The 14,071-nt window shown below is 36.7% G+C and overlaps 1 long non-coding RNA gene across 1 annotated transcript in view; it reads right to left on the reverse strand.

Annotated features, from left to right (window-relative positions):
• LOC148186496 (uncharacterized) overlaps window positions 1-13,871 on the reverse strand; it is a 41,189-nt gene extending 27,318 nt beyond the window's left edge. Inside the window, exons 1-2 of the long non-coding RNA XR_015774867.1 lie at window positions 13,763-13,871; window positions 13,620-13,677 (exon numbers count right to left, since the gene is read on the reverse strand). This is a non-coding gene — a long non-coding RNA (uncharacterized LOC148186496). The remainder of the gene's footprint in view (window positions 1-13,619; window positions 13,678-13,762) is intronic.
• Between the last annotated feature and the right edge of the window lie 200 nt (window positions 13,872-14,071).

The raw sequence follows: 14,071 nt of genomic DNA on the forward strand, positions 1-14,071 counted from the left end.
TAACAGAGGTTTGACTTGGTTACATGAATGAAGTCAGACTTGAGTCACAAATTTGGTGATAGACTTGATTTGACAAAAATCAAAAGAGACTTGAGACCATGAATCAATTGATTTCCCAAATCAACTAATATAAAGACTTTTTCATCCCCAATCAATCGACACTTAATTCCCCAGATGATCCACTTTGTTTGAAGTAATCTGAAAGCATGTAGTCATGCTGCAGAAGACAACCATGAAGAGCTAATATTACTATGTGATTTTGTGTGAGTACAAAAGCAACATGGTGGTCATCAAAAAATGTATCGCAATATACAAAACATACAGGTCAAAGATCACGCTTTTTTTCCAAATTACATTCATAATTACTTAGTATAAAGTGTAGACTGGGGCAACTACTTGGGACTTGAAACTTAACTGTGACTTGCAACAATGATTTGGTCACACCTCTTTTATTTAATTCTAATTAGACTGTTTACCAAATTACCATTTTGTATCTTTCTCATGTTAAGGAGTGAATTTTACTAAAATGACAAGTGTTGTTAATTCACATAAATATTACACAGATAGATCGTAACTGGCTATCAGGTAAGCCTTTTTATTGTCAACTTTATGTAATGGCTGTAATTGGTGTTATTCCAGTTTTTTTTTTTTTTTAAAGAGTGTGGCACTGGCTGCAGAACGTTTGTTTTGTGAGTCACTGAACTTAATACAGTGTTGTGCTACAACCTATTATCCACATAGTGAGTTGGGAAAGATTCCAGCAGTGTGGAGCCAAAGACAGACGGAGAGGAAAATATTTGTTCTCAGATTTATCTGTGTTAATGTAGACATGGCCTGTTGGCAGCACAGCTCAGTCAAGCGCTTATAATATGTGATTGTGATTGCAAAACACGCACACTCAACTACACACCAAAACAACCAGGAGAGACAATAAATTGGCTGTACAAAATAAAATTATCCATCCATGCACACAATACCCACACTACCAACAGAGACCTTTAAAAACCTTCAATTCTTAACACGTCGTAAAATTAATCTTTCAGCACAGCCACCGTATACTGCAGCCATACACATCCTTGGTCGGTTACATGCATTGGTATTCCACAGTGGCATTAAAATGACTAAAGTAGCCTACAGAATTGAAATCAACAGTCCACAGCCAATTTCTCCCTGCATGTCACATGTACATTATCACACTCAGTGATTCTGGAGGGATTTCACTCCCAATTTGTGTCCTGTGGGCGTATGCAATAAACTGTGGATATCTCCCACATCCATATACAATAAGTCACGCTGACACATAAACAAATTGGACATAAACTTTCAGAAAATTTAAGCATACACATTTCACATATGCTTAGGCTTCACACGCACATATGCAAAACAACCCAGATGCACTGCACAGACCTAAACAAGGAAAAACACATACTACCACACACACCTAAACACACACACAATGATAATCTACAGCCCTTAGCCGGAGGATGTTGCAGAGAGAGATAACCCATGTGGGATTAATGGTATCGGCTAGAAAACACCAAATGAGCTCAGAGGATGTGGCAGCAGTGGTCTGTTGTGAGTGTATTAGTTTACTTGACTGCATGTATAAAAAATGCATGAAAGAAAATGATGAAAAAAGTAAAAAAGGAAAATCCAATAAAGGCGAAATCATAAAAGTTAAGTACAGCCTGTGAAAGTGAAGGGAAAACTCTCAAATATTTGGGTACTGATTTTAATGCAAATCATCACTCGAATTATCATACAAAAACCTTTCTCTCGGAGCGTTTCTGTTAAAACACTCTGAACGGCCCTGAGCGGACTTGCTCAAAAAGAGTTCTTCAAGAGAGATTTGGAAGCACAATTACACACATGTAACACAGAACTTATGTGAATTTACATGAGGGGATATTTTGTGATATTTGGATTTTATAAAACTTTAAAATGAAAAAAAAAAATGCTTAAGTGTCTGGTTTATTTAAAACTTATTTGGGATGTTACTGATGTCAGAAGGATTATGCTTGGCTGTGAATCCCTGCAGGGTCAGAGGTGAAGTGTGTTTCAGTGAATGTGTATTTATAGAAGAAAGTCACTGACTGATGACAATGATTCTGTTTTTAACACTGGCAGGTTGATGGCAGATAGAGAGCAGATGTTCTATATTCGGAGAATCTGAATGCATCATCTTCTTGTCATTGTTTATGTGTGTCTTGATTTGTTTCAACAAGGAAATGATCAAAAACAGTAAAAGTGTTTCAGAGACAAACTAAAATAAGACTGATCACAAGTTGACAAAGTTAGTTTAGGAGTTTTACCATAATGTTGAGCAATGATATGGGTGTCTCACTGCAGTGCAAAGAGACCGATACGCATGTTGTCTTTGAAATGTTTAATGCACAGAAACTCAGTAATGCTATCTTTGATCTTCACGTTATGCAATTGCAGGAATCTACTTAATTCATCCTCGCAGTTATCATAATTACATAATATCAGCGGGTCTTAGGTTAAAGGGGCCTTTTATCCAAATGATTTATTTTTTAAAAAGAAACATTACATGCTCAGAGTCCAGAGTCCTGTCCCAAACCAGCAGTACGAAGACCAATACTACACCCTTGTGTTGTGTGGACATTAATATTCTCATCTTTTGCAGAAATTGGGTTTGCTGTCAACATCTTAGGTCTAAATGTTGTTAGATAACGTTGACGTGAGGTGAATGGAAGACGTTGGATTTTGGTTACTTAACCACACAACTTAAAACAAAAAAATATGAATGTGATCTGTCATCAGCATTCTGCATCAAATTGATGGTAGTATTAAATCGAATTTTGGACAAATTAACTTCAACCAAATATCAACATCTAACAAGGTTGGTGGCCTGCTCGGGTGAAACTAGGATATGCATTTTAAAATTATGCAAACTCAGGGAATACTTTTTAAATTAACATTTAATGCGTATTCACATAATATTAACCAAGTCAGCAGTTTGGGGATTTAAATGTTAAAACAATACATTCAATTATTATTTTTGTTATATTTTAACATTCTTATTTGTTTTCCATCACACATGATCCAAGCCACATGCTTTTTGTTTGACCAAACTAAACCTGCAAGGAAAATTGAGACAAAATATCACACACAAATCACATTATTTCAGTGCAGGACATACCCCGAACTACCCAGGCAAACAGTTTTGGCTTTGTGTGCCCCATTTTTGGTTTCTACCTGTTCCCAAATATAGACCTATAATAACCATTTCCTGTGTTCTAAAGTGACTATTTATGATTGTTCACACTATATATTGATGTTCATCAGTGACCTTTATTTAGCCTTAACCGTGTACTAAAATGATATAAATATGGATGTTCTGTTTTCAGTTAATCAAGCAACAAAGTTAAGTAATATGAATACGAATGTGGGAACTTTGTGAACTGTACAAGCTTGATAGCTATACTTTTAACTTTTGTTTTTTGCTTGTTTTTTTCATGTGTTAATGTATTCTTTTTCATTTTGGTATGTTTATGGATGGACCCAGGGAAGAGTAGCCAATGTATATGCATCAACTAATGGGGAGCCTAATAAATGCAAAAACCAAAATATAGTTATTCTGGACAATCTACAGAGCTTCTGTCAACAGAATTTTTTCAAACCATTTTGGGGTAAAAAGTAGATCCAATTAAATGTGTTGTGTATACGTGTTTGTCACTAGATCAAAGACAGTACGGCAAGTCTGACAGTTCAGAGTCTTTAAGTATAACTGGTTGCCAGAGAATAAAATATGCAAAAGATTTTTTTAAGTGACACAAAAACCACTTTAAATAAAACCTTAAATAATATTCAGGTATACCACCGATTCTCAAGTCAAGGTTACTTTTCATGTACTGTATTACTGCTCGTGGCTCCCTGGTGGCAAAGAGACTAATGCCCACATCATTACATCCTGCTCATGGCTGAAATTACTTTTAATGTGTATTATATTATTATGCCATGACAATTTGCCCAAGGGTTTGACATGAAAAGCACTCCAGTGAACAGATATCTGCAGAACGCTTACTGTGATGTGTAGTGCTTCTCTGAATCAAAGAGGTTTTCATATGAAGTGGTGCTAGTGGGTATGTAAAGCTATGTAGTATTGATCTAGTGTTTTCTTAGTCCTCGGAGACGGTATTGAGATTCCATTACTTGTTAAAGATCTCACAGGTACAATTATGTGTTTGCCTTTGCTAATGGCCTCCGAATGCATCGCTGTACCAACAACAGCTGCTGCTGGCTAAACATAAACAAGGTTTCAAGCAAAGCTCCTGGGTGTGTGAATGCCTTTTGGTGATTGCTTAGGGCCTGGTGTTCATAAGCTGGGGTTGTTCAGAGGCTGAGCTGAGGTCTGACACCGCTCCGCTTGAGTTAACAGCTCGGAGTTCCTAATATATGTTTGTGTGTTTTTTTATGTGCTCGCTGATATTCTGTGGCTATAATAAAGTGACTCTGTTGGCATTGACAGAGTGTGACTGCAGTTGTTTGGCCTCCAAATCTGATGGATCACTGCAAAACAATAATGTCACTGAAGCCGGGAGTGAACAGGTCTCCAGCCACACACACACAAACACCCACACACAGTGTGCTGAATCATACTGTAGCCCCCACTCTCTTTCGTTCATCCCTTTTGCGCTCCTCATCATGTCTCACATCCACCAGGGAGTTCAGCAAATGTTATTTCAAAAAAGGAGGAAGCTGAGGAGTTCAGAGAGGTTGAGGCTTTTATTCTCTCAGAGCGTAACTGCAGGCACAGAGAGGGGTGTATAAAAAGCACCTTATTAAATACTTTTCTTGCCACCAGAGCCACCTGCAAAAAAATTAAATGCACAAAGGGCTCACAGAAAACGATGTCTGGACATTATGCACCGTGCATGTCAAATTATATGAGAGTCATACTGTACTAGTGCTCTGATGTTTCCTCTACTGACCTCACAGGACCTTTTTTGTGTTTATACATTGGCCTTACTGTATTACAAGAGAAGAACGTAAATATATAGGACAATTTTGCCTGCTAGGTGCTGTCAGTCACACACAGAAGCCAACACATTCCTCCAGTTGGCAGGTAACAAAATTAAAAAAAAACACATTAAGACTATTTAAGGCTGGACTTAAGGTTAGAGAAAGTTTTCTGCAAAGAAAACATGTTTAGGGTAACCAAGCTTATGGATGGATAAATAAATCAGCAATGGTCTGCAATGTACAAATACCCTGCTTTCTCGCATGGAAGTTAAATGCATTATATGCCTCACTTTTTTACTTTTATGTACTTAGCATACATACTCCAGCATGGCACAGAATACTGGATTTGGTAAAATGTCCACAGTTGACTTTTCCAGTTTGGGAATTGTACTACTTGTCAGTGTGCACCAGGGGCTGTGCCAGATATTAGGCTCGAGGCATGCTCCATGGGGAGGCACTGTTTCAAGAAATTTGAAATAGAAGAATGCCTAAAAATGTGAATCATCAGGAAAAACATGATAATCTTCAAAGAAAAAAATCATCCTGTGGACCCTACATCCTTTTTAGTATCTAATTGTTCTATGTCACTATACTCCTCTTTTCACAAGCACGCATTCACACACCGAGAAAAGCATAATTGTTACCAGCAAATCATACAACTCCTAAACTATGTATGTCATTTGGAGAAAAAAATGTTCTTTCATTCTGAAACCATAAAACAACAAATGTTGAGAATTACTACATTTCACTGCCACTGAAAAAAAAAAAAAAAAAAAAAATTGACTGATGTTACTATTTTCATGTTACACAAAATACTGTAGGTTGGAAAGGAATTTGGCCAATCTGCTACTTTTAATCGATGCCATAATCTGGGCTGCGCTCATTGCAAATCAAAGATTCAGAATAATGTCCAGTAAATGTGTTCTTCAATACTCTAAATTGAATATTAGGCCAACACGTTAACCGTTCAGATTCCAATAATGTTACACAAAAAAATATTGTGATGGTGGATTTCTACTCTAAGTGCACTCATATGTCATTAGCAAAAACAAAAAAATTATTAGGGCACTTTATTTTGTGTTATTTTTCTGTCAACTTCAATGGACGAAGAATATTAACACATCATCTGAGTTAAAAATTACAATAAATGATCTTAATAGACCTTTTCTTAACAAAAACAATCTATTTTTCATGAATGTTAACTCATGTAAATGAACAAAGTGATGAATTAAAGCACTCTGCATAAATATTTTGTACTGTATTTGTCATCACGACTCAGAATATCCTCAATTTCTGAAGCGTCTCCAGAAAAAGGTTTGTTGACAGCCTGCTGGGTTGAGTATTCTGTGTATGTGATCAATGCATTGTAGGTTTTTGATGTGGAACACTGTGATTGGCTTACAGACGTCCCATAAAATAAATGTCTACATTTGGGTAGAGGCAGATGACAGTAATCATAGCTGTAGACATCCTAGAAAAGTTACATCCATTGGAGTGGATGGGGATCTGAATGGGTTAATTATAATTGATTTCTTTAGGGAAAAACATATATTCAGGGCTTTTAAGGAAACAGTTAAAAGAAGCCAAGAAGCCACCACATGCTTCCCCACCAGCCTGCTCCTGATTGCCAGCATCAATAGTCCAAATCCAAATTAAAACAGTTGTGTTGAAAGGCAATTAGTAGGCAATTAGTCTACTTTGTATAGTTTTCACCTGTCAAATAATTTGGAAAATGGCAGGCTAACAATGAAACACAGAAAAAAAATATGTAACAGTGACACCGATTACTGAGAGGCTTAAGGTAATATCAAAAGAAATTCTTACCATCAAATTAATTATGACTACCATAATGCTAATACTGGTGCAGCAGTTCACAAATTGAAAAGCAGTCAACTCTGGTAGAAATCTGACACAGAAACACATGAATGCACACATGCATACATAGTATATTAACTTCTGCATTCCTTACTACAATCTATCTATGCCACCTCATCTGTGACGCTATCCTGCACAAACACAGACAAGAACACACTTGCATACACACCGAACTAAATCAAAAGTAGCAAAGAACACTCACGCATCACTCCTGCATAATCAATGCTGAAAATACGTCTAAAAACACATTCAACATTCATTTCATGTGATTTATTTTTAAGCACAATGAATAAAACATCTGGCAGAATCCTGAATGCTCACTCTACATTAAAAATGCAGAGGACCCCTCCAACAGGTTTTTAATGAGCCTGATTGGTTGGAGGAGCCATGTGAATGAGCACCACACATTTGTGTGATGTTGTTAGGACAACTCAGCTCTATTTCATGACATATTTGTATTCAAGCACTGCCGCCGCCACAGTTAATGCCTCTGTTGCAGCGCTGTAAGCAGCAGCAGGACCCGTCTGTGATTATCAGAGGTAATTACAATAAAAATACGTGGCAATTATCTTTAAGATGTGTAGAGCTATATAACTGAAGCAGTTATTCTTGCTTATTGTAATTAGTATGAATGAAGTGAGACAGCTGTATGGAACAATGACTGTTATCAAGGCATCAGGAAATTCAGTTTCACTGTTCTCGGTATGGCTGTACAGTACAGTTTATTTAAATGTGTTTTAAAATGGTATGCCTGATTAACATCCTAAGTAGTTCACAGATCTGCTGTTTTTTTTTTTTTTTAAAAAAACAACACCTTGATTGCTCACCTGGAGTATAGTAGACATTCACACATTTACACACTCAGAGGTGTGTGCACGTGTAATTGCTTGCATTGCAAGACAGCAGAATATGATGTGAACTTAGAGTAGATTAGATTATGGTTCATTGGGTTCCAGCGCCCCTGTGGGAGTTTCCACACACATCTAAAAACAGAGAATGTTGGGTCATAAAAGCGAGAGCGGCTGAGCAAGGTCAAGTCCCAGTCAGCTACTGTCAACACTGGTGAGACTGAAACATGACTAAGAGGCTACAGCCATACTGTACTAGTGGCTCTGTGAGGCTGTAGGAAGGCGCAACAGTGCTTTGAGCTCACATCCGCATTCAAGCATGTGACAATGTTATTGAGACTTATGCAGCCAGCCCATTTTGGGGCTTGCTCCATTTACAGTCTTTTGAATTCTTGTTGCCATAGCTGACTGTAATGGTGCCCTCCTGATTGCATCTATTATACCTTTTTTTCAAAGTCTGGAAGCACACACATTTGAGGAGGCACTAATTTTGTTTGTTTATTAGGACCCCCCCATTCTTCGTCATGTTGTGCATGATTGATGAACTAATGAATGGGAACGTCGTTCATGCTTGTGACAGCAAACAGCTCTAACAGGTTGTATTTTACCGCACCAGGTGTTGTGTCAAAGACAGTTTCCCTGTCAATATGCATTTTCTCCTTACCTAAATCTCAACTTGCTCCCCACACAGCACCACGGTTGTGGTGTTGGGCTTGACGCATAACTCAACGACTGCAGCTGCTGGTAAATCCAGTTCATATGAATATTTGAAGGAGTTTTATGGGGAAAAAATTTCATTAATTAATTTAATGGTAAAGTCTAATTTTTATGCAAATTTGTCCACTTGGTCTGAAAAAACAAACAAATCAGCACATTAGCCACATCTGCATGAATTTCAAACACACTGAGTTGAATCAACTGACTATAGCCTTGGGAAATATCTATGACTAAATAATAGTCACAAGATTTTTTTATTTAAGAAAATAAAAATACAAAGAAATGAACAAAAAACGATGACTGGAAACTTAAATTCAAAATGTAAATTGTGAATGATGACTGTCGCTTTCATTCCTGGCAACTGAAATTGAGCTAGCTTTTGTTAAGTGTGAACACGCATGACGTGGTGGATATGAAGACAACATTCAATTCCATACACAATATAAAGAGTAAACATAACATAAAACATAAGACAGAAATGGATTTACTACATAACAATTAGCATGACTTACTTTATGTCACAGATTTAAAATGACCAGCAGAGCCCAGAGCTGCGCAAGACAACTCTTTTAGCTAGTGATCTCTCATTTCTTCTAGCTCTTTCAAACTGTCACCCGTTCTGTCATTAAACTGCAGAGGTATTTGCTACTATGTAAATGTATGTAAATAATATATACCATGTTCATCAACATAATGTTTGCATGCTAAGATTTAAGATTCAATTTTAAGATAGTGCGAGATGAAAAAGTCACAAGGATACATCATCTTAGAACCGTGAGTGTCTGCACAAAACGTTGTGCCGAACTGTCCTGACAGATGCTGAGATATTTCACGCCATAAAAACAGGATGAAAACAGACAAACAGTTTGAAGGCATGGATTCCCCATTAGCTGCACTTTGCTCAACAGCCAAAATGCACGAGAGGAGACCATGCAAGGAGTGATGAACTAAAGAAAGATAAGAAAGGATTATGGGGGAGGTTTTAAAAAGTAAAAGAGGGTAGAAAGGAGGGATGAAGAGACATTCAAATGAGCGTTAATAGTTTTATAACTGCACAGGGTGATTCCTGACATGCTTTTAATTCTGGAGTTAGGATGACACATAATATTCAGAGTAATTACATGGTGCCATGGAAGGCTTTTAAATCCTTACCAGCAGTAGATGCCAGTGCTGCACTTTTGTTCGCTAGACAGTGAGAACGTCAGAGCTAGATACTGTTAAACTACCCTCAGTACTGCAAAGGAGAAGTAGCGAGGTTTGTGTGTGTGTACGATAATTAAAAAATGTTCCTTCCCATAGAAACATTATTATTGTTGAATTTTATCATTGTTATATTTGGGGTGTTAATTTGTATATATTCAATTATATATTCACACTGCAGCTATTTAGCTATTTAAACCCAAAGGTGGTATTGCGGATGCCACAGTGTGCTGTGATTGGCTAGATCTCATCACTAATGGGTCAAGGTCGGAGTTTTGGGCAAAGAGGTCATGGTTAAGACTAGCACATGCCAATCTCTGATATTCTCAGAGATGAAAGTAGTAATTTTATGAGAAAAAAACTGATAAATAGCAATGTTAGCATAAATAGCAAAGGAATGAATTAATGTAACTAAGTACTTTTACTCAAGTACTGTACTTAAGTATGAATTTGAGATACTGTGTTCTTTATTTTCATGCTACTCCATATCTTCACTCAATTACATCTCAGAGGGAAATATTTTAATTTTTACTACATTTATCTGACAGCTTTAGTTACTTCACAAATAAAGACTTTTGCATAAAAAACATGAAGTTTGTTATGAATTAAACTACCAAAAAGTTTTTATAAGTACAGCTGCAACAATTAGTTGTTTAATCAATCAGTCCATTCACAGAAAATGAATGCAAACTATTTTGATAAACACTTACGACTTTTTCTAGTTTTTAATGATTTTGATTTTTCGGAGGCGTTATTTTTAATTTTGTTTACAATTTTGAGTTTTTGGGATCTTTTATCTTCTTATTCTTTTGGTAATTTTTGGGGTGTTTTATTAATTCATTATTTTATAAAATAATTTTGTGTTTCTTTCTCTTCCTTTTTAAACAATTGTAAGCGTGGGGGTGTTTTCATCTTCTTTTCTATAATTTTGAGTTTTTTGGGGTGTATTGTTTTCTTTCCTTTGAAAAAGAATTGTTATTATTGCATTGGATACTTTTATATTGAATACTTTAAGTACATCTTCTATGATGCTTTTGTCTGCATCATTTTGTCTTAGTGTTCTATATAAACAGAGCATTGTGAAGCCCTTTTGGTCATTTACTAAGTTTTTTAAAATGAACATGTAATTCTGTGGTACATTTTATGAATTTTTATTATAGTAGGTCACTATGATTGAGGACCATGATGCAGTGCAGTCTGCCAGAACAAGGACAGCTTGATCAGTGGATACAGCACATTGATCTGGGATCATTAAAGGGTTGGAGTTATTTTTAGCACCACTCCCCCACACAACCTTTGTGGTCTTTGAAGCCATTATCATAAGTCTCTTGGTAACGTATGAAGCACATGGACATTCAGTTCCTGCCAGTTAAAATGTCATATAGGAAAATATTTTGTGTACATAATCCTAAAAGCATATTATCTGGAGAGGATTGAATGTGGTGATGCTGATGCTAGTAACTCATGTAATATTTATGTAGAGATACCCTCAGGCTGCAGCAGAAGTTACTAACATTTAAAGCTACATGTTGGTTACGACCCCAATAGGGGTTTACCCTTGACCTCATTATTCTCAGGGGCTTCTGAAGCAGCGTGGTTAAAACTTTCTCCTCATCTATTTGCATATCCCTGTGTCTTTTAACTATGATGGATGTCTGAGCAGCAGAAAATGTGTAGTACTATTGAATCTCCAGGGAGAGTTCAGGCGGTTCTTTCAGAGCACCTCTCAACAATCCAAGGTTGCTGACATAGCCAGTAAGCCTGGCAGCAAGGACCCTGCTCATGTTCTTCTTCTAACTGTCACCACAAAGCCTTTACTGCTTCCTCTAAGAGGTAGTTCAAGGCAGTGAAAACTTTTATTTCACAACCATTTCAAGAACTCTTCTAAAACAGAGCGACAATGACCAAATGCCAGAGGGATGGACTCAAGTCACATGACTGGGAGTCGGGCCCAAAACACAAATTTTATGACTTTAGACTCATCTTGACAAAATCAAGAAAAAGACTTGCAACTCGGCTCAACTCAACTTCGACAGCAAGGACTCATGCCTTGGACTTGAGCCTTTTGATTTGAAAATACTTGTTAACTTTCCCCAAGTCCAAGGATTAAGAAGTACGCTATTTAAAAGAGTGTTCTTAATTAACTAACATTAACACTACTCATTCTCAGCAAGTCGACACTTAAATCTCCAAATCCACTTTGAACCAATCCAACAGCATCCGATCAAGTTGCAGAAGAGAACAATGAAGAACTAACGTTACTTCACTGAGTACCAGTTGGATAAAAGTGATACAAAAGAGACTTTCTTTAGCATACAGAAACTATGTGGCAGTCAACAAAAAATTAATTACAATGTCCAAAAAATTTGAGTAGAATATTACCAACTAAGAGAAAACTAATTCCAAAAACCTTGTTTAAATATATATATATATATATATATATATATATATATATATATATATATATATATATATACAATTTCTAAAAAGCGTTCAGATTTAACATGTTATTCTACTTTGTCTTGACTCAGGACTTGACTTATGACTTGAGGTCAAAGTCTTGAGATTTACTTGTGACTCACACCTTGATAAATGCAGAGTATTTACATTTTAGGAATTCAGTAAGTTCTTTTTCTTGCAAACACAACCTCATTTGAAGGCCTGACAAGCTCCAAACAAGTACTTAGCCTAATTCACAAGTTGGATGCATCATTTTTAATTGCACTTGAGAATTCTTTTCCATTTGAGGCCATGCACTAAAAACGTCACCATTTTGCAAACATTAAAGCACTAGAAAAACAAAGCAACGTGCCGGTTTTCTCTGAGAGAAGTCTTAGTTGCAAATTACTGATTTCACTCCGGCACTCTTCGAAAAAATAAAAAAGAAAGGAAATAGCTGCTAAAAAATACTGCTCTGCATTTAAAGGGTCACCTCTCACTTTGAAACACTGGGAGAAAATTTTGAAAGCCACAAACTTGCAATTTTTCTTACACTCGCTTTCCAAAGCCCCATCTCTGTAAGCTTTTGAAGGAACCATCTAAGACTCAAAATACAGAGAGGTTCCCAGGAAAAGAGCCATGGATGTAGTTAATTATTAATAGGTTTTTTTTTGGAAAGATGTTTTTTTCCACTTGTGGCTTTTTATGGTTATTTTTTTGTGCATACACCTTGAACCATGTTTACACGTAAAATGCATAAAACTTTCAATCTCAGTAGGATGGTATTTGCAGAGGATTTCTGAGCTGGAAGAACAGGTTTTAGCTCTTAGTGTAGTCGTTGTAAGCAGTCATCTTCCTATGATGTCTCTTTCATTACAATAGCCCTTGAATCTGAACATCATTCACACAAGAATTCATATGAGCCAAATAACCACTTTAGGTAACTCTAACTCTGGACTTTATAGTTATTGAGCAGAATCATTATACTGCATACAGTATTGATTTGCTATTGTTATGTGAAAGCTCAAAAATTATTGTTATTAACAAAATGAAATGATTTAGCTGTTTCCTAAAGTGGGATGCTGAGAGTGCCTTGTCCTTAATTCCACCCCCCTCTCTTTCCCTCCTGTAGGAGACAAAATTCAGTCTTGGACTGTCAAGCTTGTGGACTCCCTGCTGCTTTTTAGTTTCAGAGCAGATAGTTTTACTTCAGAAGCTGTTTGAAGTAATTTTGTGATCAATTTTGGCTTTTTAAAAATCCATAGAACACATGCGGCTCCCAGTCAACTCTTTTATTTTAGGGAAAGATCAAATAAAAACTACTTGAGCTTAATCGCTGACCCTAAAACTTCACCAGAGTTCCAACTGATACTATGTGATACCTGAGAACATATTCTTCAATACCAAACAAAACCACCTCCACCTTAGCAAGAGGTACACTTAAGCCCTTAAACATGACAAGAATCAGCACCCAGACAAGCAGTCAGATAAGCAAAATACAAATAAAAGGATGACACCTGCAAGAGTCATTCAATACTGCACAATGTGGCTTACCTTCAGTCTGCTCTGGTTCCCTCTGGGAAGAACTTAACACTTGCATCTGGCTGTCATCCTGGCAGGATCAAAGTCACAAAATCAACCTTAGAGCTTGTCACAAATGCAGCCACAAGAAAAGCTGCAGAAATTGGTTTGCATACCTGCACGAGGTGCATGAGTTCATCCAGCAAGGTGCATGCAGCAAAAGTCAAGTGGCTCTCCTCAGAGACTGGTATACTTTCATCACTTCCTAGCTGCTGGTCATGTGACTGTGTCACATGATGCATGTGCACCAATCATCTTGATTCCCTCATATAATTAAAATAGTTACACATTTAAAAATTTTGGATGAAGCTTTTCTGTAATTTCAGGTGAACATCAAAACTCAGTTTTAATTGAAGAATTTGAAAGCTACCTTTTCAGAGTAGCATTTTGATTGATGCAGAGGTAAATGTACTTGTTTTTTCTCC

This window comes from Plectropomus leopardus, chromosome 18 (assembly GCF_026936395.1).
Source record: "Plectropomus leopardus strain MGB_pleo_1.0 chromosome 18, ASM2693639v1, whole genome shotgun sequence".
Taxonomy (NCBI): Eukaryota; Metazoa; Chordata; class Actinopteri; order Perciformes; family Serranidae; genus Plectropomus; species Plectropomus leopardus.